Genomic DNA, 26,514 nt, shown 5'->3' on the forward strand with positions numbered 1-26,514 from the left:
TATTAGTCTTCAAAAAAGTTACTCAAGTAAGAGTAAAAAAAGTACTTGGTGAAAAGACTACTCAAGTAGTGAGTAACTGGTTGTAATGTCCGATTTATTTTTTTTAAATAAATGCTATCAGACAAACAAAAATAAATGTACAAATTTTAGTATTTTCAAGTAGAATATATGTAAAAACATCAACAAAATAAGGCACAAGGATTCTAATTTCCAGATTTCATTTTTTCACAACATAAAGCCTTTTTAACCAACACCTACAGTAAATAATATATAAACAGATCAAACAATTTCCAGTGACAAGATATGCTGTAAACTATATTCATTTTTGCTCCAAATGGCACAGCAGCCTCAGAGAAAACATTAGAACAAGGCATCTTCAACATATGTTCATACAAGGCAGCTCAGTTTACCATAAATTGTATAAGTGTGCATCTGTTTCTGCATATTTAGCAAAAATGTGCCATTTCTTCATTCAGTGAAGTGATGGTTAAGCTTCAGCAGCAGTTTGCTCTCAAGGTTCTTTCTGTGAAGCTGTAACTGTTCAGCAGTGAACAGGAGTCCTGCATGACTAAGTCCCTCACAGGCTCCAGATGCAGGAAGAGCTGTATTGATTTTGATCGACAGCTTCTTGATGTGAGGAACGCCATGCAATAGATCCACACCTCCAGTGAATGGACATGAAAGGTACCTCTCCAGCTCCCCTGCTTCTGGCTTTCCTGACCCCATGGATCCATCATCTTCATCGGTTAGGCCACTGTTTGTGCTGGCCTCATCCAGCTCTGAGTCTAGGTGATGTCTGATGAAGTTGAGACCTGTGGAAAGATGTATGGTTTTCAAAAGAATTAGGCCTAGGCATTATTGTGCTGTATAGACTGCCAAGCTGCGGATGTCTGGCATGAAAATTTGATCACACTGGAGATGTTTTTTACTAACTCTCGCTGAAAAACAAAATTTTGTCCTTCATATCCCACACAAACAATTTGCAATGAATTCCAGATTAAGTTCAAAATAAAAACACGTGCAAGGCTAAGCAGTGCTAGCCAATAGATCCTCCTTGCACCGTTTGGCTGTTACTCTGGGGAAAGACGAGAAAGACAGTGATGGAAGCCGTGACTGGAGCTGCGATGTAGCCTCTAATTTCTGCATGGCTGTCCTGAGAAGGCAAACACCTCAGTCTGCAAAAAGATGAAACACGCCCCTTCCAACCACAGGGGAGGGAGACGGATAGAGCTAGCCTCCTAAAGCTGGGCATACACTGTGCGATTTTTGGCCCATTTTGAGAAGATTTTTCAGTCGTTCGAGTGTTTTGGTGATCGGCCCGAGTTTCACCTTAATCGTGTGTCGCGCATCGTGTAGTATACATAGTGGGGTAACGAGAAGCGTTTAACACCTCACAGCCAGCTCCCGATCATCAATCATATGGTCGCAAGAAAATCAAACCTGTTTGAAATCCGGTCGCCCCTCATGAGGGTGTCAACGCAGCCTCTCACACTGTGCACGCGCAAACACAGAAATGCAGCTGGACACAAGTGATGGAGGCACAACTTGTAGAACTTTTGCAAGCTCGTCCAAGTACGGAAGTGTAGAGCTGCCACCCAGGCAAAAGAAAAATAGAAGTATATCACGTTATAATGTAAAAAGTTTATTGTTCTAACAATACACTATCATGTAAGACAAATATACTTTTCATGTTTGTACAATATACTATCACATTATTACAATGTACATAATTATCACGTCATAACAAAAAACCTTTCACGTTCGTACAATATAAATATTATAATGTACGAACGTGATAATTATGTATACTGTAATAACATAATAGTGTATTGTACAAACATGAAAAGTATGTTGTTAGAACAATAAACATTTCACATTATAACGTGATATAGCTCTATTTTTCTTTTGCGTGGGTGGCAGCTCTACGCTTCTGTATCCGAGGCTTTTCAATGTGGCCTCACAAAATTATCACGACTACAACAACCATGAAAAGAGTTGGATGGACATTGCTGCTCAATTGCAGCTGCCTGGTCAATGTTTTTCATTAGTAATTTAGCAAAGTTGATGGTGGGTGTGTGTGTGTGTGTGTGTGTGTGTGTGTGTGTGTGTGTGTGAGAGAAAGACAGAGAGGGAGAGCGAGAGACAGATTTTGTATGACAACCTTCATGTTATGGACGCACAGTTTGAGCACTCAGGTCGCATCAGAGCATCAGGCCGTATAGTGTGAGACCCTGCATCGTGACCTATGAACTTCTAACCCCTGAGATTCAATCGTACAGTTTGAGCAGGAGCTGAGTAACGCGACTGAAAAAAATCGCACAGTGTTTGCCCAGCCTAATGCAGACTGTTTAAACTAAACAAGCTGCTGTTTCACATAATAAACCCTGTCAGCCGCAGTATTGCCTTGTGTTTTAACAGTTAAAGCAGTAGAGACGAGCTGTTTGCATGTGCGTGGAACTCTAGCGTCATTAACCAGGCTAGCTGTTAGCTTATAGCTTATGCTAGCTAACCAACGAGCAGTTAAAAGCTGCGGAAACAACACCCACAAACTTATCCCACTACAATGTAGCGCCGAAAATATGACGTGATTCTAGCTTAATCAAACTCGGGGCTCGAGCTAGACACAGCTGCTGTAACACAAGACTGACATCCAACTAACCACAGCTAAAAAGATATTTAGAGTAAACTTACCGCGACACGTTTCCTCAGGTTGCATGTGTTGAGTTTTTTCACGCTGAAAAGTCGGTTTGTTTTGGCTCGCACTGAAGACACCGACACTGAAGACATAGCTGTTGCTTTTAAGCGAAACAATCTTTGTATATGAGGCCAAGGGTGTTCATCCTCTTCAGTTCTAGCGGAGACAGTTGGCTCTGCCATGTTTTCATGTCTTTCTTCTTTCCGTGTGTCCGCTACTTTAAAACGCTTGGGCCGCTCTGCCCGCCACAGTTTCAAACTGGTCATGTGACTGCATGGCCACATCTGATTGGTAAAAGAGTTACAGACAACTCCACTGGCGGCATGATCCATTATTAGCAGAATTATGTAATGTGTGAAATTAATCTTTTTTTTTAAAGTAACGAGTCGAATATTGCCAAATGTAGCGGAGTAAAAGTACCGTTTCTTCTTCACAAATGTACTCAAGTAAAAGTAAAAAGTATCGTGCAAAAAACTTTAAAAGTACATTTTTTTTCAAAAACTTACTCAAGTAAATGTAACGGAGTAAATGTAACTCGTTACTACCCACCTCTGCCCATCAGTCTTCACACACAACATATGATAATGCAATTAGGAACCCAGAGCAAAGCTTTAGTGCAGTGGGCGTGTCCTCGTTGTGAGTGAGGAGCTCTTTTAGCCCTAAGCTAATCACAAAGAGGATAGTCCTGATTAAGGGAATAGTCAGCAGATGCTTCTGCATTAGAGGAGAGAGATAAGAGTGGAGACCAATAATCAACTCCACTCATCCTCTATTCAGCTCCCTGACCCACGTGCAGGAAGACCTCAAGAGCGCTCAAAGCTCCCCTCACACGACTACTCGATGGCTGTCAACAACCTTGGCAGAAGAGGCACTGCTTTACATTATGCTAACAATAAAAGCTGATCCTCTTTAACCCATAAATAGGTAATGAGGAAAAACAAGGAAATACTATCTGTAAACTGAGAGCAGCAATCACCACACACTGTGTTATTATATATACAGTAACCCAATTATCCCTCCCAGCTTCTGATCATTGAAAGTGTTGATTTCATAGCAGGCAGGAGGGCCCCGTATTAGTTTTTCCTTTTCATTAACAGTGTCTTTCTTTTCTTCTGCCGGCTTCAGCATGCTTCATGAACACACAACCATCTCAACTTTCGAGGCAACATTGCTTTTTATAACTATAAGGATCTCAAACTATCCACGAGTATGGAGGGGACGAACAGTGTTGTGAAGAATATTGGCTTCCTCTCCGGTGCAGTTACTTTTTTCTCTTACTAAATGATATTATTATTAAAAAGTCCTAGCAACCACCACTGCTACACCCCAGGTTATTAGTAGACACACCTCTCGTATCAATTTCTATGTTGTCTTCTTCTCAAGTTATTGCATTCACAAGATTTTGAGAAAACTTGACCTCTAATGTTTAGGTCGAGGTCACGGATTTCTAGGAAATGCACCAATGCTGACAATTTGAAAATCCCAGGTCACTTCAACTCAGCTTTATTTATACTGTGCCAAACCACAACAACAGTTGCCTTTAAGTGCTTTAAATTATAAAGTAAAGACTAGGGCTGTGCGATATGACCAAAATCTCATATCCCGATATAAGACATCTAAAGTTCCGATAACGATATAAATCACAAAAATTTAACATTTTCTGTAAATTCTGTGAATCTCGGGCAGCTCGACTTGCATGAAGTGTTTCCAGCTGGGCGTCATGGACCTAGAGTCGAGTGTTTTAACTGATGCATGAAACGATACATTTTTAGACATAAGTTGTAATGGCCGCCGTTTTCTTTGTGAGTATTTATTACACGGCGTGCTGCGGAAAAAGCCTGTTCTAACGTTTGAGTCTAAGGTTTATTTTTTAGCACCTGACGGCTCTTTTTTTGCTTCTCATCCGTAAACTCTCTGCATCTTTCACGTGAGTCAGTTTATTTTGAAAAGTCTCAACAGGATCTTGAGCTTTATTATGAAAGGTTTACGTGGAAAACAAACAAGCGGACAGCAGAGCCACGCGATGGTTTTACCATCATTGTAGCTAACGACAACACGTAAAAACAGGTGCTTGTCTGTCTGTAGTGTGGTTATATTAAATATAAGAGAAAGAGAGAACTTTAAGAAACTAATATAGCCGCTACAGTGACCGTCAAAACGATGAACAAATATTGCTGTAAACAGTTTATTTCACGACACCACGAAACAAACGATAGCGTGATAGGAAACGATAGACGTTTTTATATCGTCATCCGATATATATCGTTATATCAAACAGCCCTAGTAAAGACCCTAAAATAATGCAGAGGAAAAGAGAGGAAACCTCACATGGGCACCTATGAACAAACGCTTTGGCAACAGTGGAAAGGAAAACCTCCCTTTTGACAGGAAGAAACCTTCGGCAGAACCAGGCTCAGGGAGGGGCAGCCAGGGTGAGGGGAGGAAGACGGGACAAAAGAGCCAGAGATGAATAATAATTCATGATTAAATGCACAGTCATGTATAAACAGTGAGTGCAGAGAAAGGTCTTCTTTCTTGACTTATTGCACTCACAAGATTTTTGGAAAACCTGACCTTTGACCTTTTAAGCCCTTGTGTTAATTTTTGCAGCTAGCAGCTGGAAAATGTGATATTTGTATATCTGAGACATTTAGCAGGACTGGCTTTGAGTATAAGTATATAAAAGTGAGGCAGTTGCCATACTTTATGTGATGGCATATCAAAACTTTTCCCCCACTACCAGATAAGTAGTAGGGGAAAAGCCATGGCAACCAACAAGGCACTGAGGTAGTTCAACAACAGGGTTTTCTGTATGAGAACACAGATCTGTTGTCTGTGGACGTTTACATGCATAAAAAGCTATATAAAGGTTTTCCCTGATGGGGAAGTGAAATAATATGTCCTATTTAAAGTTGGATCAGAATTGGACCGGCGTTCTGGGACATGCTGTCTTTCTTGGCTATGGTCAACATTCACTCACTAAATCAGACAGCAACAACAGACTGAGTGAAATCTAAAACCACCTCCTTCTAAGAGCCTTGTCCAGTATCACCAATCTGCTGCTCAGGTTTGTTCACCAGCATCATTTTTCAGAATTTCTGTATAGAGGCAGAGTCAAATGTCAGTGTGAAGAAAAGGAAAACTTTCTCCATCCTTTCCCTCTGGCATCAATGTTCATCGTGTTTCAGAGTCTTTCCACCCAGTTTCCACCCTTTGCTCCATGAGTTGCACTCAAAGCCTTGACACGTGCACTCTTTTCACTGCAGCTTCTCTAGAGAGACAAACCTTTTTCTTTAGCACAGATTTTTCCTCTGTAAAACACACCGGCTCTATTATTCAACTCAGTGCAACAGAGGAGACATGCTATGAGCAAATAAAACTCAAATTTAAAACATTTAAAAAGATGAATACAAAAAGTCTGTTTGTGGCAGTTCCGTTAAGCCGGCAAGGTCAATGACCCAAATGAAAAAGATCATATTTAAGGTGCCTTTGCAGCGTTTAGTCAAACAGATTGAAGTAACATATCGAATAGTTAGAGAGCACAGCTTGAACGGTGAAACTACCGGGGATAGCTCGTTGGACATCGACAGGGAGACAGCTATGGTGATATTTTGTTTCTACCATGATTAACATCAACCACAATGCCGAGTCCCCATGGCTGCATTTTCTGAAAACTTTCATTCTATAATTTTGTGTTGATACACATGATGACACACATCAATATCTTTTCTTTTTGCTCTAGCTCAACAAAAACCAGGAAGGAGGAGGCCATTAGCCCATGTTTGTCCACTCAGCCAGCTGCTGCAAAGGATAAACAACATTACGTTCATGAAGTTTCAATATCGATGCCACTTGTAATACTTTCATTATTTAGTATTTACTGACAGTCAAAATAAACTTCAGTGAACACATGCCCTTTCTTCTTTTAGCAAATAAGGTTGTTGTTGTTGGTTCTAGAGAAAAATCTCGACAAGCTGATGCTATGAGAAGTTGGTGCTATCATGAAGCCAGAAGATGAAGTGAAGAAACTCTCGCCCCTCGAGCTTTTCTCAGAGCCCTCCTCATGCTCCACTCCATCCAGCATTCCCATCAGCCTCAGTTCTATTTTCCATTTCATGCCATTTAACAAATTAGCACAGCAAATTTAATGTCAGTTCAGAGCAGACACTTTGTCCTTTGTGAACATTTCTTCTCCTTACTTTATTATTATTATTATTAATTATTTACAGAGATCCCGTAATCATTCCTGAGTAAGGTACTGCTCATTCCCCATTGATTTTCCTTTGATTCCATTAGGTCAGGATTTAATCAGCTGTACTGTCAGTGTGCTGACTGCTCTGTCAGGTCAAGAGTGTTTCTTTGTGATGTATCAGAGTAAGCTGAGGTGGGATTAGTGGGTTTGTGACCAGGAACGACCTTTTTCATTTCATTTCCCTGTACTCCCACAGACAAGAGCTGGAACTGACAATGATACATTGTCTCTCTTTCTGTGTCTTTGTTTCGCTCTTTCACAGATGAGCTGAGCCACAATTTTCATTTTACACTTTAAAAAATGGCTATAGACATTATTTTTTCAAATACAACTATGTGTCTTAATTATTGCTAATTTAAAGAGTTCTCACCATCATTGGTAATGAACCCAATCCTCAATCAAACTGTAAACCTTTGCCAATCAGTGCAAGTAGTTTTGGAGCCTCGACATTAACCCTGGGAGGTCCATGTCAGAAATTACTCAAAGTACTGAAGAGTTTTACTCCAATCCTTCATACCAGAAAACTCTTTAGCGTGATTTATTGCTGTGGTGGAAGAATTATTCAGCTTTTTATTTTTCTAATATATCTCAAATTTTTCTTCCTGACCTGTAAGTTTAAAACATAAATTAACTTTCATTTACATTTTTCATACTGTTGATTATTACTTAGCTCCTCTCATTGATGCAGAATTTTAGAATTGTGGCAATCTGCAGTACACTTAACTGAACATATTTTACATACTGTTGGGTTCTTAAATTTGTCATGTAGTCCTGCAGAGCATGTTACATGCTAAGTAACATTAGATTTCCTTTTTAAAAATGTTAATTTTAAAGTAACAAACTGCCAAATAAATTAGCAACGAGTCAAAAAGTTGAGCAACAAGTCACGCCCCACTCTTCAACCCATCTTCTTTCTGTTTTCTTTGCATTATGAAGCCTTTATTCTCCCATGAGATTTCACACCCAGTGACATCTGAAGCTTCAAAGCTGTAGATCAATGGTGCCATTATTCCACATCCATTAAACTCTGCAATCCATGCTTATTTCATAATGAAAATACATTTCCCATTTAAATACTCCAGTAAATACAACCAACCTTTATAGTGCTTGAATAAACTTACTGGGAGACATGTTTAACAAATGCACCACGTGCTAAACAAATAGTCTAAAACAAACAGAGACTATAACATAACTCAGACCAAGTCTCCGATATGCATCTGTGGCCTTATTGTTCTTGAGTTTACGATTTGGGATCGGCGTATACTGGAAAAAGGTAAAGCTACCCCTAACCCTCAGCTCAGCTAATCATTGTCGTGATGGTGGATGTAAAGAAGTTGAATAACTTAATAACTATTCACACATAAATCTTTGCGAGGGTGCATGGTTAACCATATATAGAGAAAAAGAATGGGTGTAGGAATAGTTTCTATAACGCAGTATTTGAGACAAAGGCCACAGAAAGCTGCTCGTGTTGCTCAGAGTTAAGAGAGATCAAAGCAAATCTGTTTACGGTGGACGACAAATACTACAGAGGAATGAAACCTATCCTTAGAAACAGGGCTACCCTTTTAAGAAATAAATGTCACTGCAGAGTTTCTGAATGTCACTTTTGAGCGTTGCACACTCTCCAACTATATTACGTTCAGCTTCATTGTACTGCAGGGCAGAACTGTAAGTGACAAATGTGAAAACCTAGGACAAAGTAAATCAAAAACATCCACGAGGACGGGTGAAACCAACAGAGGCAAGATCACACAGCATGTCTGAATGTAATGAAATCCTCCTCCACCTACAGTACTCTGAGCAGGTGTATTATAAGGTGCCTTATAATCACATCCCAAAGACAAACGAGTAAATGCATTTTGTCTGTGAAAACACAGCTCTGGACACAAAGGCAGAAACCTGAGGAGAAGAAGCTGAACGACAATGGGACCGGACACAGATGGGTTTAAATCTTTGCTAACAGCACTGCATGTTGGTTATTTCACTCCTGTAACGCTTCACAGTTTCCTTTACGTCGTATAATTTCTTGAATTGAATACATAAACAGAGCAGACGGACGATGCAGAAACAAGCCAGTATAAAACCTTTAAAACACACACGCAGAAAGAGCAGAAGCGACCTTTACCCTGTCGCCGTACCTGGGTTTTTCCTCTCCTGCACTCAGCATGTGGCTGCAAATCCAAATTCAGCTGCATAGAGTGAATCAAGCCCTCCTCATTCCCTCCTTCTAATCCTCCTCTTTCAAAGCTCCAACAATAAACTCCAGAGTTCTTTTCTCTCTCGACAGACTTTTGTCCCAGTTCTTCACCCTCTGTCACTGCTTCGTGCCCTCCTTTCCTTCACTCTGCCTGCTCTCCTCCCACTGCTCCTCCTCCTCTTCCTGCACAAACACGCTATAAATCGCCTCCACCTCCAAGGCAATGGCTCTGATTTCAGCCCCCACCTCTCCCTGCTGTCCTCCTCTGGCTTTTGCAAGAAAAGAGTTGAGCTCCTTCAGAGAGAGAGAAAGGTAGAAAGAGGAGAAATGACAGAGGGAAAGAAGCGGTGTCGCCTTACTTGCTGTCAAGAACACAAGAGAGAAGCTTTGTGGGAGAAGAAGCTTTAAAAAAAACTGTGGAATTCAAAAGACGTGAGGATCAGTTTTTCACAGGGTGGGCTTTTTGCATAGCCTGAATACACCTGCCACTGGTCAGCAATATGTGACTGCTGTTGGACCATAATCAGACTAAAAACCCAGCTAGAACAGAATAAGACTGCATCTCTTATCCAGTCCAGGAAACACATGACATTTCATACATGTACTAGATAACTGTACCAGAAGCTGAACTAACAGCTGTAAGATAAGTTAATTGTTTTTGGAAGTTTTTTGTTTTTTGGTAGACCTTTTTTTTAGCCAGTTGCCAAGACCTGGGATTAGAATGTGCAAAAGCCAAAAGTCACATACCCTAACTCCAGTCCTCGAGAGCTACCACCCTGCAGCTTTTAGATGCATCCTTGTTGTGACACACAACAGCTTTGCCAAATGTGATGGCATCCAACCATTTCATTCAGCTGTGTTGCAGTAGGGATGCATCTAAAAGCTGCAGGACGGTAGCTCTCGAGGACTCGAGTTGGACAACCCTGCCATAGAGTATCTCATGGCTTTGGATTGGGTTAAGAGACTTAGATTTTTAGTCTATGTGTCCTTATAAAGCAAGAGAAATTAGCATGTTAAATGACACGAGCAAGTGCCTATTAGCTATGTCCAGATGATTGGGCCAAATAAAGGGCAAACCAGTCTAATCCACTACAGGTCCAACTCACTATTTCTAGGATGTAAAGGATGTGCTGATAACCATCACACCGACCTCAAGTGATAACTGTAAAGGTACAGAATCAAAGTGTAAAGCTTTACAAATATCACTCAGTAACCTGACTGAAAGCCTGCAAGAAGTCTACATAAAGCAACTAACCTTCATTATGTCCTTATAGCTGAAGGTCATGCATGCAGATTACATTGTACCTACAGGTTCATTTGCCTGCCAATGAAGTGAAGTGCTTGACTTGTGTTGCAAGAATTATATCCTGGGCCACATCTGCACAGTGGCTCAAATGTCTTAACACACGTCATATCTGGCCCATCATAGGCAGAACTCTGGCTAACTCAGCTTTGAGTCGAGGCTGTAAGTCAACATGGTCACACAAAACTTTGGTGTGGGTAACACCTGGATCAGTCAGTACTATCACTTTTGCCCTGCAGTATTACTGCGGTAAATGACAGTGAAGGTTACACCAACACCGCACTGTTGCTCACTGAGGAAAATGATTTAGTATTTTATTCACACACAACTCTGTGATACCGCTCGACACTGAAGATTAGGTTCAGACCTTCAACTAGTTTAATGTATAACCAAGCAGGAAACTTGGCTTTTCTTTTCATTTACTCCGGCCGTGACTTGCATAATCCAGGCACGCATTCCCTTAAAGAACTAGACCTGCAATCAACAGACAGCGATTTACTTTTTGTTTTATAGTTTGCCAAATGTTATTCGAGTAAATTCATCCTGGATCATCTGTTGTTTTTCTGTGCCTGCAGGCATGAAGGTAAGCGCCATGATAACAAAAGCACCATGAGGGAGGGAGTGCTCTATAATTACAGTGTACACAGACCTACAGTGTTGGGGAGGAGCGTGCCAAGAACCAGTCTGAGCACGCTGCATACCTGAGCTAACCAAGCTCTGCTGATAGATGCTTCATTAAGGACGCAGATCAGCAGAGTGGATCGGCGGGGAGGCTGGGAACCGACTACGGCTCTTATCTCTTCTCCGGAAACAGCTCACACACTCCATCTGAAGTCACGGCCCCGGGGAAACTCAACTTTGCACATGAGTGTCTGGAACATCTGGAACAACTGCCTGCTATGTAAACTGTGAACACAGCTCTGGGAAATCTACCTGCTTCCTTTAGCATTTCAGGAGCTTACGAGGGGACATTTTTTTCACTGCTACACACACAAATATCATCTTTAATTATCAGTTAATCTAATTTAAAAATAAATCTTAGTCTACTAATATGTAGCTGTGATGCATTAAAGCCTGACACACAGTAGCTTCCTCCTCTGTGTAGTGGAGCTCCGATGTTGTTCAAAAACTAATAACAAAGAACAAAATGAGTTCTATTGTTGGATTGGTAATGTAGCTTCAAGGAGATTTATTGTGTTTTTATTCTTTTTCTATCCACATGTTTTTGGACACTAACACAAATATAGTGATTTTGCCTCTGTGGACCACCACAGTGAATTTTAAATCAACGAATCAAAAATTTGCATCATCTGTTTTGGAATTAAAGCCATTTTTATGGCTGCACACTCCAACTCTAAATACACTTCCTATATATTTGGTACTTTTGTTTTACTCTTGATAGTGCACGGTATACATTTTTATTTCAGTTCATGTGTTCATTCTTTAGCATAGTTACATTAGAGTAACTTTTCTAGCTTCTATATGAAAAACAAATTTAAAAACTTACCTCTAAAAACAAACCCATTTAAAAACATTCCAAATAAAGTAACAGACATATATTGTCCACTACTAAACATGATTATGCGCATTACAGTTATGGGCAAAGTCTCGAGCCACCCCTTCTTTATATTTTACTTCCAGGAAGCCAGATTTCCATGTAATTTTTTAAAGTGGCCTTAAACAACTGTTCAACAGATTTTGGTCTTTCAAAGATGAGATCTTTGTTACTAGCAGCCAGCCTGGCAACAAACACATCATTTGTTCCCATCTCTTTTGTTGAATCTGCAAAAAAATTGTCCAACACAACACAGCTCGACAAAATAAAATAGTATTTTTGCACCAACAAGGTGATTAGCAGAGAGCTATTTGCACACCACATCTCAGTATGGTGTACAGTGTGCCCTTGAGCATTTTAGGAACCAGGCGAGTGAAGGACAAAGGAAGAAGGAAGAAGAGGCAGGCCTTAAAAAAATCTAGAGCAGATGAACAGTAACGGCCTTAAGAAGAATAAGCTACTCTCGGTTGCTCCCTTGTCACAAAGGATTGCCACAGCCGGTAGCTGTACATATTTGATTTGGCAGACAGCGGAGAAAAAAATCCAGCCAAGTTCTCATGCAGGAACTGAAGAATGCGTATCACCCTGCAGTTGATCCACATACCGTTCACTGGTGGCTTGTGAGAAACGGTCTTGGTTGTCAAGAAGCCATTCTTAACCTCCTAGGACCTGCCGTCCACATATATGGACATCACATTTTGGGTTGTGCAGACCAAAATACTTAAACTCCTCCACTTGGGGCAGGGTGTCGTCCCTGACCTGGAGTGGGCAATCCACCCTTTTCCGGCTGAGGACCATGGCCTCAGATTTGGAGGTGCTGATTCTCATTCCCACCACTTCACACTCGGCTGCGAGGTGGAGGCCATCACCTGATGAAGCCAATAGGACCACATCATCTGCAAAAAGCAGAGATGAGATCCTAAGACCACCGAAGTGAAAGCCTTCCGCCACTTGGCTGCGCCTAGAAATTCTGTCCATAAAAATTATGAACAGAATTGGTGACAAAGGGCAGCCCTGGCGGAGCCCATCACCCACCAGGAACGAGTCCGACTTATTGCCGGCTATGTGGACCAAGCTCTTGCAACGGTCGTATAAGGACTGAATGGCCAGTAGCAATGGGCCAGACACCCCATACTCCCGGAGCACCCCCCACAGGACCCCCCGAGGGACAGTCAAATGCCGTCTCCAAGTCCACAAAACACATGTAGACTGGTTGGGCAAACTCCCATGCGCCCTCGAGTATCCTCGAGAGGATAAAGAGCTGGTCCAGTGTTCCACGACCAGGACGAAAACCGCATTGTTCCTCCTGTATCCGAGGTTCGACTAACGGACGGACTCTCCTCTCCAGCACATAGACTTTCCCAGGGAGGCTGAGGAGTGTGTTTCCCCTGTAGTTGGAACACACCCTCCGGTCCCCTTTCTTAAAGATGGGGACCACCACCCTAGTCCGCCAGTCCAGGGGTACTACCCCTGATCTCCACGCAACATTGCAGAGACGTGTCAACCAAGACAGATCTACAACATCCAGAGCCTTCAGGAACTCGGGGCGGACCTCGTCCACCCCAGGGGCTCTGCCACCAAGGAGTTGTTTAACTGCCTCAGTGACCTCGCCCCCAGAGATTGGCGAGTCATCCCCTTCGTCCCCAGACTCTGCTTCTGCCACGGAAGACGTGCCAGTGGGATTGAGGAGGTCCTCGAAGTATTCCTTCCACCGCCTGATGATTCTCTCAGTCGAAGTCAGCAGCGCTCCGCCAGCACTATACACAGTGCAGGTAGAACACCGCTTTCCCCTCCTGAGTCGCCTGACGATTTGCCAGAATCTCTTCGAGGCAGTCTGAAAGTCTTTTTCCATGGCCTCTCCGAGCTCCTCCCACACCCGAGTTTTTGCCTCCGCCACCGCCTGCGCCGCACTCCGCTTGGCCTGTCGGTACTTATCAGCTGCCTCCGGAGTCCCACAGGCTAACCAAGCCCGGTAGGACTCCTTCAGCTTGATGGCTCCCCTCACCTCAGGTGTCCACCATTTGGTTCGGGGGTCACCACCACGACAGGCACCCAAGTGGAGGAGTTTAAGTATCTCGGGGTCTTGTTCACGAATGATGGGAGAAGGGAGCGGAAGATCGACAGACGGATTGGTGCAGCGGCTGCAGTGATACAGATGCTGTACCGGTCTGTTGTGGTGAAGAGAGAGCTGAGTGTAAAAGCGAAGTTCTCAAATTACCGGTCGATCTACGTCCCTACCCTCACCTATGGTCACGAGCTGTGGGTAGTGACCGAAAGAACGAGATTGCAAATACAAGCGGCGGAAATGGGCTTCCTCTGAAGGGTGGCTGGCCTCTCCCTTAGAGATAGGGTGAGAAGTTTAGCCATCCGGGAGGGGCTCAGAGTAGAGCCGCTGCTCCTCCACATCGAAAGGAGCCAGCTGAGGTGGTTCGGGCATCTGACAAGGATGCCCCCTGGACGCCTTCTGGGCGAGGTTTTCCGGGCATGTCCCACTGGGAGGAGGCCCCGGGGCAGACCCAGGACACGCTGGAGAGATTATATCTCTCGGCTGACCTGGGAACGCCTTGGTGTTCCCCCGGATAAGCTGGAGTGAGAGTCTAAAACATGGTGGAGGTTCTGCTGTGGGTCGTGGTTGCACTTCAGCCAGTGGTGTTTGGAACTTATCGAAACTGATGGAATTATGGATGCAGAGAATAAACATCAGGATAACATCTAACTGGAAACAGCTTCATTTGTCCCAGTGATCGCAAACACACTGCCAATGCAGTAAAAGCACACCTGGGTAGAAAAACACACAATGGAAAACTATTAATCACGGATTGGCGTCCCTATAGAGCTGGGACCTCAGCAGTCGGGATCATCTCGACTGAGGACGAGATTAAAGCCGGCCAACGTTTAAAGAAGCGGTTTGGACTTGGACTATTCCTGAAGACGACTTAAAGAAAGGATAAGAAAGCTTGGCTGAGAGAAACAGGCTATGCTGAAGAATAAAGGCAGACATACGAAACACTGACTGTCAGGCTCATTACGCTGCATTTCCATTCAATAACTTACTGTACTTCTTTTCCATTTTTCTACCAAAATATAAAAAAATGAGGGGTGACTCAAGACTTTTGCACAGTACTGTCCAGCCAACAGCAGCACAGCTATCAGTCTTAGCCTTAAAGCACTGCAGTCTGTGTCTTTCTTTTTTATATTAGAGAAAGAAAAGGAGAGAAAATGAAGCAGTGCAATGTGAAACATTATTGCTCCTCTGAGATAAAATCAGGTTTTTACAAAGCGAGGTCGGCAGGTCAGCAACATCTTTGTTCAGTTTACTCCAAGAAAAACACGTTTTTTTAATGCCTCCTGCCCTCTTGCTGTGGATCGTGTATGGTGGGTAACTGTCCTTCGGATGATTTGACAACTTAACACCAACACTTCTCTCCTTGTTATGGGGTCACAGGTCAGGTTTACTGGCCAGGGAGGGGGGTCTTATTGAAGGCTGCTAGCAGATAAACAACAGGAGGGACAGAAAGGTGAGGAGAAATAGGTCTGCGCTTCCTCAGAGAAGCAGAGAAAGAATCTGGTGGATTGTGGGTGTCTGTGGAGTGGCTGAGGAGTTGCGTCTCCTACTTGCACCTCCCCCCTCCTCCTTCTCACTTCCAGAAGAGGATGAACTCTGCAGAATTTTTATGTACTTTTTAATAGATAGCTGGTATAGCTCCAGAAAGCACAGAAACTGTAAATGTTTACCGTCACCATCAAAATTTTCCATGCACTCATCGTGGGTCGTGAGTGTGGGTGGAGAACGCGGCACAAAAGTGTGCTGTAAACTGGAAATGTTGTCGCCTTTGAAGTGGTTGCTTCAAATTCAGGGTCTACTGGAGGTCTGCTGCGGTCTTCAAAGCAAGCATCCGTCTGCTGCATCCAGACAGCAAAAAAAAATGCAAAAAGACTGAGTCACTCTATCAGTCTGCTATCAGTGGGAATGATTTATTCACTGGTATCACTGGGGTCAGAAAAGTTTCCAATACTCGGCACTGGATTCACTCACAATTCAGTTAAATTCTGTACTCTGTTTGGAGGGAAACCAATGTTAAAAATAAAGAGTAACAATAAGAGAAAAAGTTAAAGGACAACAGCTGCTCGGCTACTTGAAATTCAGAAAGCAGATGATCCGTGTTTGATAGCACAGCAGAGGATCTCTCTCCATCTCTTTCAGTGTAAACATGCTGTGCCCTCTGGCTCTGCACTGCCCACCCACATGGACTGCATAAATAATATGACAATTGACTCGCAGAGTACAGAATCATGCACACATTCACACACAAGAGCGCTCGTGTTTGTTTCTCCGTGCTCCAGCCGCCTCCACACTGCACAGTCATATCCACAAAGTCCGCTTCTGGACAGTACAGCAGGTCAGAGGTTTTATTAAGACTCTTTTAGAGCCCCTCCGCTGTTGTACACTCGCCTGCTATTTCTGAGCAACTTTCCGATGTCCTCTGGAGCAGGCCTACCTATACATCTATCAAAATTTAATTCCTTTCATACTACTTGTCTTCAAAATACTTCTACACCCTCTGGAAAGATAAACTTCTATCCCAAGTGCTGCAGCTATAGACTAAATATAAACAAAGGATGGAAGGTGGAAGTGCGCTAAAACTGCATTCTATCTAATGGCCAGCAGGGGGAGACTTCTACAGCTGAAAAGAGAAAGGCAGATTGTGCAGAGATCTCTAAGAAAATGATTTATGACCACAGCAAACATTTTCCTAACGAGTTTATGGTCTCAGTCACTAGATTCTTTATATTTCTTTTTAATTTATTGCCCCATTTAGAATAGAATGGACGATAACACACAGTATGCACACAGAACGGCTAGTCTGCGATTAATCAGTCAGATCTCAGATCCAGCCCGTGCACAGTTCTTTGGGCTTCAACATTACAGTCTGCAAAGTTTTCCACTAACATTCAAACTCAGTTGGCACAGTAGAGACTATTCAGGGTTTTTCACAGGGGACCAAAAACAGATACAGCTGGAACTGTTAATGTAGCTCCATCGCTTTGATAGTCCACACTTCCTCCTTTAAAGATATTTATTGTTGACAGAAAAGCTTCCACACATCATACCATCTAGCTCTGAATCGAAAATCGAGGATTTTCCACTTTTAATCTTTTCGCTGCATGCGGAAAAGGTTGTTTTTTCTTTTAAGTGGCACTTCTGAAGAAGCCGCTCACTTTAATATAAGCTCCAAACTGGAGAAACACCACAGGGTTTTCGTGCACCGTAGACAGTTTGATGTATTCCACGTTTCATGTCACATACTGAATATATCTGGAACAGTGCGGGGAGAAGTTTCATGTGCGGACCAAATAAACCTCAACGCTGATGGTGCAGTGCCAATGCAATGAGTAAGGAAAAGCAGCACACCACAATAACATGAGACCAGAGTTGAATTCCAGTATTTAAACAACCTGATGATCAGATTCATTGTTGATCTCTTGATGCATCTCCTTTGGGCTGCGTTTGGCTCCGTGATGTCATCTGTGGCTCTGTGCAGGTGTTTTAGCCCTATGTGGTCCTGTTCCATTTATAGTTGCACCTCTTTGTAACCACTGTGTGTCCCCTTCTGGTCATTTATTGTCCCTTTGCAACTGCTTCATCTCTCTTTTTGGCCGTTTTGTCTTTGTGGTCAATTTACATACCGATGGTTTCACTTTATGGCATTCTGTGATCAGTTAGTCTTTCACCAGCAAGAGAGAAAACACAACCTCCTCATGGTCAGTGTGGGATTCCCATTGGTTGTTTATTGTCTATTTGCAGCAGCTTTATTTTGCATTTTGGCTGCTTTTTCCTGCCTTTGTGGTCTGCTAAACTGAGCTTTGACTTCAAATAAAATAGTCCCAGAGCTCCCAGATGCTTTGGATCCCAAAGGAATTCATTTTAAATGTAGCAGCACTGTTGTGTTTGTGTGTGCTGGAAATGATTTGCCAGTTTAGCTTCATTTAAAGTTCAATCTTGCCAATGAGTTAAATCAATGGGAATGGTGTTACACTTAAACGGTTTATTTTCACAAATCACAACTTTCCAGGGTGCAGAACACAAACACACATGCTGCCAGTGTTAACCCTCTGTGCAGTCCTGTCCTTCACCTTAACAGGGTCTGAGCTGTTATGGCCGTCATTACTCAGTGATGATATGACAGGACAGCAGCATTACAGCCTTTGAATGAGCCACGTGATGTCTAAGGTACACAGATGATGGACACACCATCGTTCAAAACTAATGTACTGCACGAACACAAGTCAGAATTTCACCAAACTCATGGTCAGCCAAACCGCCCTCATCCAACCTTGGAAGCTCAGCAGGTCAGGTGTGGTTAGTTCTTGGTTGGGAGACTGCCTGGGAATACCAGATTCTGGAAGCTTGTCCCGTCTCTTCTCTTAACCGTCGCCCCTAACTGGTCACTGCAGCTCCCCCGCGCTGAGCCTCGTTCTGCCAGAGGAATTGAAGGAATCTGAATTGAATCCGGAGTCGCATTCTAGGCGTCCCTCTGAAATCAGGATGGATTAAGGTCCTAACGGTTACATTTCAAGGCTCACACTTTGCAGCTCACCTTCAACATCAGAGAGCTTTTGAATCTCCATGAACTTCAGGAGTGCATCGGATCTAGACCTTCAGAGGCTGTGCTCTAATTCAGCCTGAAGGGCAAAGGTTAGTTGGGTTATACGGTCAGTGTTCGTTACACACTCAGTATCTTAGAAAGTCAGACTTTGCACTGTCAAAACTCATTTTATCAGGGTTGGGAAGCGCATCTGTAACCGGAAGGTCGCCGGTTCGATCCCTGGGCTCTCTGTCCTGGTTGTTGTGTCCTTGGGCAAGACACTTTACCCTACCACCTACTGGTGTTGGCCAGAGGGGGCCGATGGTGCGATATGGCAGCCTCGCTTCTGTCAGTCTGCCCCAGGGCAGCTGTGGCTACAACTGTAGCTTGCCTGCACCAGTGTGTGAATGTGAGAGTGAATGAATAGTGGAATTGTAAAGCGTTTTGAGGGTCTCGAAAAGCGCTATATAAATGCAATCCATTATTATTATTATTATAACAGCTTCTAACAGCCAATCCAGATAATTCTCTCACTCATGACAATTTCAACAAGATGTTCACAGTGCTGACTAATAGGAGCACAGAGTGCCCTTCCAAGGCACAACAAAAACATGCAAACTGACAGACAGCCTCTGCTGTCCTCTCGGTGTGAGCAAGTCCTTTTTGTTTTGGTTTTTCCCCTTTGATGGGATTCAGCATGATGGATTTAGTATGTCACACCGTGGCTGCCTAAGCCCATCATACCTATTTCAAGGCGGCTCAAAATCCATGCCTGGTTAATTTACACAGGAAGATTAGCCACCACAGAAAGAGCCAAGGGTAACTGGAAGGCTGGTAGTTCGATCCCTGTCTGCTCCAGTCTGCGCACCAAAATATCCTCGGGCAAGATGCTGAGCCCCACGTTGCTTTCCGACGTATTCACTGGAGTGTGAACTATAAACAGAAAGGACTTCAGCATATGTATGGGTCAATGTTGTAGAAGGTGATTTGAGTACTCAAGTAAAGGATTATCTACCAGCTCTGCTTGGTACAGATGGTTGTTCTGTTTGTGGCGTTCCCAACACGTGATGCTAACAGGGAAGTTACAGAGTGCCCTCTGGTGGGAAAACTACACATCAACACCCATGACCTGGCGAAAAGCCCATTAAACTCTGATGTAGTTCAGGAAATAGTTACTATTAGCCAATAATAAATTGGTTGGGCTTTAGTGTTATTATAAAAAATAATTAAAACAAACACCCACTGCACAGTTATATGTTATAGAGGCCACAGCATTTTAGCATTGCTATTGAGCTAAACACACTAAACACTGTTGGAGCCAGTCTGGTGGGCAGTAGAGGAAATGCCATTCTTTGTACTAGCTTTTCAGTCATAACTGATCATTCATAATTCTAATTCGAAATAATGTTGTATGATATTTTGTCCAAAACGCTCATCCCACTGGGAAATTGCGTCGTTGAGGCACCAAATTGAATCCACTGTTTGCTAGAAGACTAATGAGAGCAAAGATAAAACATTAACCTACAGACCAGACCTTTCCTGGTGTGTTATTATTTACTGCACATCAGGCTTTTCTGAACGTGTGCTCATTGCACTGTGATGTCATGAGACCTCTGCTGGCTTCAGATAATATGGTGAGTCACATGATGCCCAGGACACGTTAATGCTGCAGTGACAGAAGCTCCCTCCTGTTTTCAGCCTTCAATCATTGATCAGTTTGAGGTCTGCTCAGGACAAACTCAATCGACAAAATCAATGTTTCGTCAGAAGTCTGCTTCCTGTGGTTATTCTGTGATTAACTGTCCTTTAACTCTGAACATCCTGGTCAATATTATTCTTGAACATTTAGCAATTAATTTTTTGTAATTGTTCTCCAATCGTGGTCTTGCATTTCCAATGAACAGTACTCTTTTCTTTTACTGGGATAATTATAAACTGGATTATAGAACTCTTTGTTTGTATAGAAGGCTGAATTCTTTTAAGTCTTGTATGAAGATTTTGTATCAATTATTAGTGTGATTATGCAAATAACTCTTTGCACTGTAGGAATCGAATGTATAATTTTCCAAACACAATTTTCACATCTTCAAATTGAAGGTTTATTTTCTGTGAATAAAAAGTGCAAAAAACACAAATATTCTACTTTTATTTATTAACATATTACAGAAAAAAACTGAGGCAGAGTTGTCAGGACCTGTGAGTCCTACACAGCATATGCTTTTCTTTTCAGAAACTGCTGTTTACATGCAAACACAGAAAGCTGCTACCTTGTATATCTGATAAACTGCAGTTACTGATTACTGCTTCTGTTTGTGCCTCACTGATCTTTCCAAAGACGAAGTAGCAGTTCTGAAATGTTAATGTGATCTTCCTGTAAGCATTAACCTTGAATTAATGTGACTGCTGACTTGACTTATACTGGATGTGACTTACAGTGAACTTTGCACACATATTTTTATCTGGCTAACCTAAACTAGTTTGCTTATTTCTAGATCAGTTGTATTCTTTGACTTTACTAGCTTTGCAAGCTTCACCGTTTAAAATATTGCTTACTTATGGTACAGTAGGCCTTTGTGCAGTCCCTCAATTCATCTCCTGCCTGAAATAACCTGTTTTAGCTCCTCTCTCTTTAAGGCCACCCTTAGGGTTACGGTTAGGTTAGAGCTTTGTCACAAACAGTTCAAGAAATTTGAAGATGCTCCCTTTTAAATCAAATCTTTGACCCACATTTTGGCCCAACTTGGTCTTTTCTTTCATCTTCCACATCTTCAGTGAACCAGTCTGTGGTAGCGTTAGGCTACATCCTCGATGGGCGTGACCAGAGATCACAGAAAGTGAATATTCAGCAATTTCATGCAACTACAGACAAAATAACTGCTGGTGACACCAGGCCCAGTCTCCAGGTGAGCTAATGAAGCAGCTATCAGAGAAATACAGGATACCGACACATGGTTGACACATGACCTTGTGGTAAATATATACAAGAGGGTTACCCAGGCAACAAGAGCCTGGAATATCTGCAAGCGACCAGCCGTGAGCGATTCCAGTGTGGACACAGCTTTAGGGTTAGGATGCATCTTACATACATAATAAAGTTTAGTTGTGTGAAAATGATTTTTCAAACCAAGAGTCTTACATGCATTTACATTCAGTTATATCAGGTACCTGAAAATGGCACACTGTATTAAGCATCAGCACCCAGAAACATTAAATTGTGCCAACTTTCTTCTGATTGGCTGAGCCTTGTAAACACATGATTTAGTGAGTCCACTTGGGTTCCACTGTAAGGTTGGGCGATATGTAAAAATCGTCAGTCCAATAATCTGTGTATACCGGCCACGAGCACGCCTTCAGAACGGCTAATATCATTAACCGCCTGTGCATGCTGCTAAAACCTGATAAACCTGCTCGTTTTCCTGTCAAAGAATTTATACGTTTTGTTTGGAGGAAATATTTGAACCTTTCTTGTTTGTTTCAGTATTAATGTATCTACTTTTTGGATTATTTATTTATTTATTGCACTGTGATGTGAAATAAAGATGCGCCAAATCGCACAAAAGACTTTATGTCTGAGATTTTTTTCTTATGTTCGCTGGAAGAGACATTTCTGTTAGCTTCAACGAACATTATTAGCAAACTTGCTCATGGGCAACTAAATAAATCACCTTTGTAAAAATGATCGACGATAGCCTCAGCCTCGTCGATAGTCGATATATTCGTCCAATCGGCCAACCTTATTCTGACGGAAAGCTTGCTATTGGACAGTGAGCGAGACAGTCTGTGCAGAGATTTGTGGCCATGACTGCGCAGACGTTACAACCACACACGCTCCCAGGCAGTGGATCTCCAGCTGTCCATGTCCAGCCTACAGAGTATAATCCAGGTCTGAGGTTTCTGCTCTGATATCATGCAGATCCAAGATTTTTTTATACATACGGTAATCTCAAGATCTCCCACTTTGGCCCTGCTGAAGATAAGCATCCACCACTGTGACAGTATATATATCATAGCAGAAAATAAAGACTAGCACAATAGGTTCACTTTCACCATAGAAGACAAAGCTGTGAAAGCAGTCACATGAGCTGTGAAGATTTAATCTAATCTTTTTCTCTACCAGGCCCAATATAATAAAAACGCTCAAGGTTAACGCATTATTACGCTGTTTGGAAGCTGCATCATGTGTTACCTCATCAGTGAAGAGTACAATCTTCCTTTGCACTTATTTTCACTCACATTAGCACAAATTATGTAACAGCAGTCCAATGCCGAAAAACCATGAAATGTAATTTCACCCCGCCCCCCTTCGGCCGCTGATCTACGGGAATCCTGTCACTTCCCGATGAATCACAAAGTGCTGAGAGGCATTCGTTTCAGGAAACGTCAGGATGTGATTTTGAGATTGCAGCAATTCCTCAGTTCAAATGAGAAAAGAAGAGAGAGAAAGGGAGGGGAAGAGACTATTTAGAGAGGAGAAGTGGAGGTAAATGATTAAGTATAGTTGTGAGTTCATTTTCCCAGCAGAGCCCGGGCTCCATTTCTTTCCATCCACCAACAGAGATTTATCTCTCTGACAGCAAGGGGAGTGTGTGTGTGTGTGTGTGTGTGTGTGTGTGTGTGTGTGTGTGTGTGTGTGGACAGTGAAAGTAGGCGCTGTGAAGAGAACGAGTGGCTCACATCCATTAATAACAACTTTTCACTGTAAGAATCAAATGTTGTCGCTCTCAATCTTCGTTTGTCACTTTTACCCTCCTTCAATCTTCTCCCCTCATTTCTCCAGCAGTCACAACAAATGTAGTAGATGGCTTCATGGGAGGGCGTCATCATTTACTCTCAATGAAGAAGAGGACAGCAAGGCACAATGGAGAGGCGGGCAGGAGTGGCGTTCACAAAGGGACCAGTTTTCTTTTCAAACTGACTCTCGTGTCTTTTACTTTTCAAAGAATCAACGTGGAGCTGGTTAGGTAACCAAAGAGAAGTTCATCTGATCATTAATATTTGCCTTTTTCAGGATCACATTTATTTTGCCCTCAAACAGACGTTTACGTGCTTTAACTATAGTTTTCCTGTCACAAGCTTCCAAACAGGCTACACTACTATAAGAAGCATTGGGCTAAACCCTAAACCTCGAGGGGTTTGGAATAACCTTGTGGATATTTGAGATTAATGAAGTTATTCACACAAGGTCACCATAATGTTTGGTCACGCTACAGTCTCACAATTTCTTTTTTTGTCTTTGAGCAGCAAAATAACTGCAGTGCTAACTGTAATGTTAGCAAGCTGCATGGGTAAGGTGGAAGCAATGCAACTTCTTAGCAGGACAGTGCTCTCAAAACTGTAAGCAGTCCACTGGGGCCTCAGCTCCTCATATCCTGGGTCTATATGAAGAGCCTGGTGTTCACTCTGGTGACCAACAGTAGATCATTTGGCTACAGAGTTAGCTCCTGTTAGAGCAGGGCGATATGACCACAAATATTTATCACGACATACATTTGAAAATGTGCGATAATGATATAACTGACGATATAATTGACACGAGACAAAATACTTTACAACAAAAAAAAAAAAAAACATCAATGTATTTTCACTTAAACAAGCAGCTGTTTTTTATGTGCATCAAAGTTATACAAAAATTTAACAGTGCAAATGCAAATTCCTTGCTGACAGTTTAACCAAAAGGCATTTCCAGTGGAAACTGGCCGACATATCCTCAGCATAACCATGTATAATATCCACAAAACTTAAAAAGAGGTTATACACACACAATACGGTAATATTATGTTGAAGCACAGTACGTATCACTCCGCGAGGCTCCTGACTACGATAGCCGTAATGCTCCGACAATCCATCAAGCGGTGCGGCTTCGTACTTTAGCAAAGTCGTACTGAAACATTTGACAGATTTTCGAGCGCCGTGTACCACATAAAATCGTTTCGAGGTCAGTAAACACAACCAGAATTCATACATAAGGCACACGGGATTATAAGGGGCACTGTCGATTTTCAGAAAAATCAAAGGATTGATTTTAAGTGTGCCGTATTTTCCAAAAAACACGGTAATAACGACGGCCCGCTAGCATGCTCTACAAAAATAGTGCTTTGTTGTGTATCTGACGGACGAAAGCTAAATCAGTTCCACACCACTGAAGTTGCAGCATTTTTACAAACCAGTTCTGGTTCATCTGTTTCATTCAACGATCCGCTTTCGCCCTTCTCATTCTCCGTCGCCACCATGCTTTTTCCGCCATGTGCGTATGAAAACAAAGGCACTGCGCATGCGCGTTTTACCCATATTCTATTGCCATATTTCATTTTCTTATCGTTGCCCAACATTATACCGGTGTTACCGTGAACGGTATGATATGGCCCAGCCCTAGCTAATGTAAGTACATAAAAACGGCCAACACAAACTAGACAATGGAGTGGCATTAGGTGTTGGTGACATGGTTACCAGAAGAAAACGCCGACCCTACCAAAAGACCTTTAAGGAAAATAGGAGATATGATTTGAATTTGTGTTAGCAAATTTGCAACCTTTATGCTCCATAACACACTGTACCGATAAAAGCATCCAGTTAAAGAACATAAAAAACATTTATAGTGATTACAGATCAGTGCAGGTAATGTCTAGACTCTGCTGGATGGCACAGATCCAAGTGTAGTAGAAGCTGTGTCACTGCAGGAATAGCATCTGTCCAGGCATTTAGACTACCAACACTATGGCTTTATTGAAAAAAAAAAACAGAACCCACAGGGTTCCACAGTCCAAGTAATGTCAAGCACAGTCTGTGATCCAAATGCAAACAATGGGAGCGTTCCTCTACCAGAAACAGATGATTTATAAACCTTATAATGCAATGATTAACACTGGGCAATAAAAATCCAAGTTTATTCATAAAATCAAAGCAACCTATAACCTCATATATATACACATGAGGTCAGTCCCTAATTTGAAGCCTTAGTTGACCTTTGCACCCTGTCCAATACCCCTGGGGCAGAACAATGGAATCTGTCCTGGGAACCCAACCTAATTAAACACAAAAGACCCCACCATAGCCCAGATGACCCCATCAGCACACCACATCACTTCTAATGTCTGCTCTGATGTCTTTTATCTGTCCAATCAAAGCCAAGGTTCAAAGGAGGGGTCAGAGGTCGGCTTGTGGTCACATTATTTCACCCCTGTTCACCTCTGTCTGTCCACCTTCAGCACACCATATCACTAGCTTTTGGACAGCTCTGTGTGTGTGTGTGTGTGTGTGTGTGTGTGTGTGTGTGTGTGTGTGTGTGTGTGTGTGTGTGTGTGTGTACGGGTTCGTACTATCCTGGTGGGGACCAAAATCTGACTTTTACTATCCTGGTGGGGACTTTCTGCACCGTGGGGACCAAAATCCAGGTCCCCTCGGGGTTGAAAGCAATTTTCACACTCAAAATGCGGTTTTACTGTCAGGGTTACAATTAGGTTATGGTTAGGTTTAGGGTAAGGGTTAGGGTTAGGCATTCATTTTTAATGGTTAGGGTTAGGGTAAGGGGCTAGGGAAAGCATTATGTCAATGGGATGTCCCCACGAGGATAGCAAACCAGACATGTGTGTGTGTGTGTGTGTGTGTGTCTCAGCTCTCATCTGTGGTTGCAGCAGAGCACATCAATCGGTCATCGGTCAGCTTTGGTGTCACATTTCTGCCCACAGCAGGTGCACACACTGACCTGACAGTTAAAGCTGCTCGTGCACATTGTCACAGTAACAATGATCATAATGTATGACATGCTTATGATGCCACATGCAGTGAGAAAGCAGCCAATTGTGTTGTTACAATGACAAAAAAATGTGCTTTCTTTCTTTTTCTTTACTTTGGATTTTATCTGTGATTCCATATAGTTTCTGTTTCATTGACCACATTATCCCCTCATTCACTTAGGAAGGGTC

The 26,514-nt window shown here is 42.5% G+C and overlaps 1 protein-coding gene across 2 annotated transcripts in view; it reads right to left on the bottom strand.

Annotated features, from left to right (window-relative positions):
- large2 (LARGE xylosyl- and glucuronyltransferase 2) overlaps positions 1-26,514 on the bottom strand; it is a 117,967-nt gene that overhangs the window by 32,524 nt on the left and 58,929 nt on the right. Inside the window, exon 1 of one of the 2 annotated variants that reach the window (XM_063469837.1) lies at positions 9,089-9,249. The exons of the other annotated variant lie outside the window; for it this stretch is intronic. The gene's annotated coding sequence lies outside the window, so the exon portion shown is untranslated. Of the gene's footprint in view, positions 1-9,088; positions 9,250-26,514 lie in introns of those variants that run through there. 2 annotated transcript variants of the gene reach the window in all.

This window comes from Pelmatolapia mariae, linkage group LG1 (genome assembly GCF_036321145.2).
Source record: "Pelmatolapia mariae isolate MD_Pm_ZW linkage group LG1, Pm_UMD_F_2, whole genome shotgun sequence".
Lineage (NCBI taxonomy): Eukaryota > Metazoa > Chordata > Actinopteri > Cichliformes > Cichlidae > Pelmatolapia > Pelmatolapia mariae.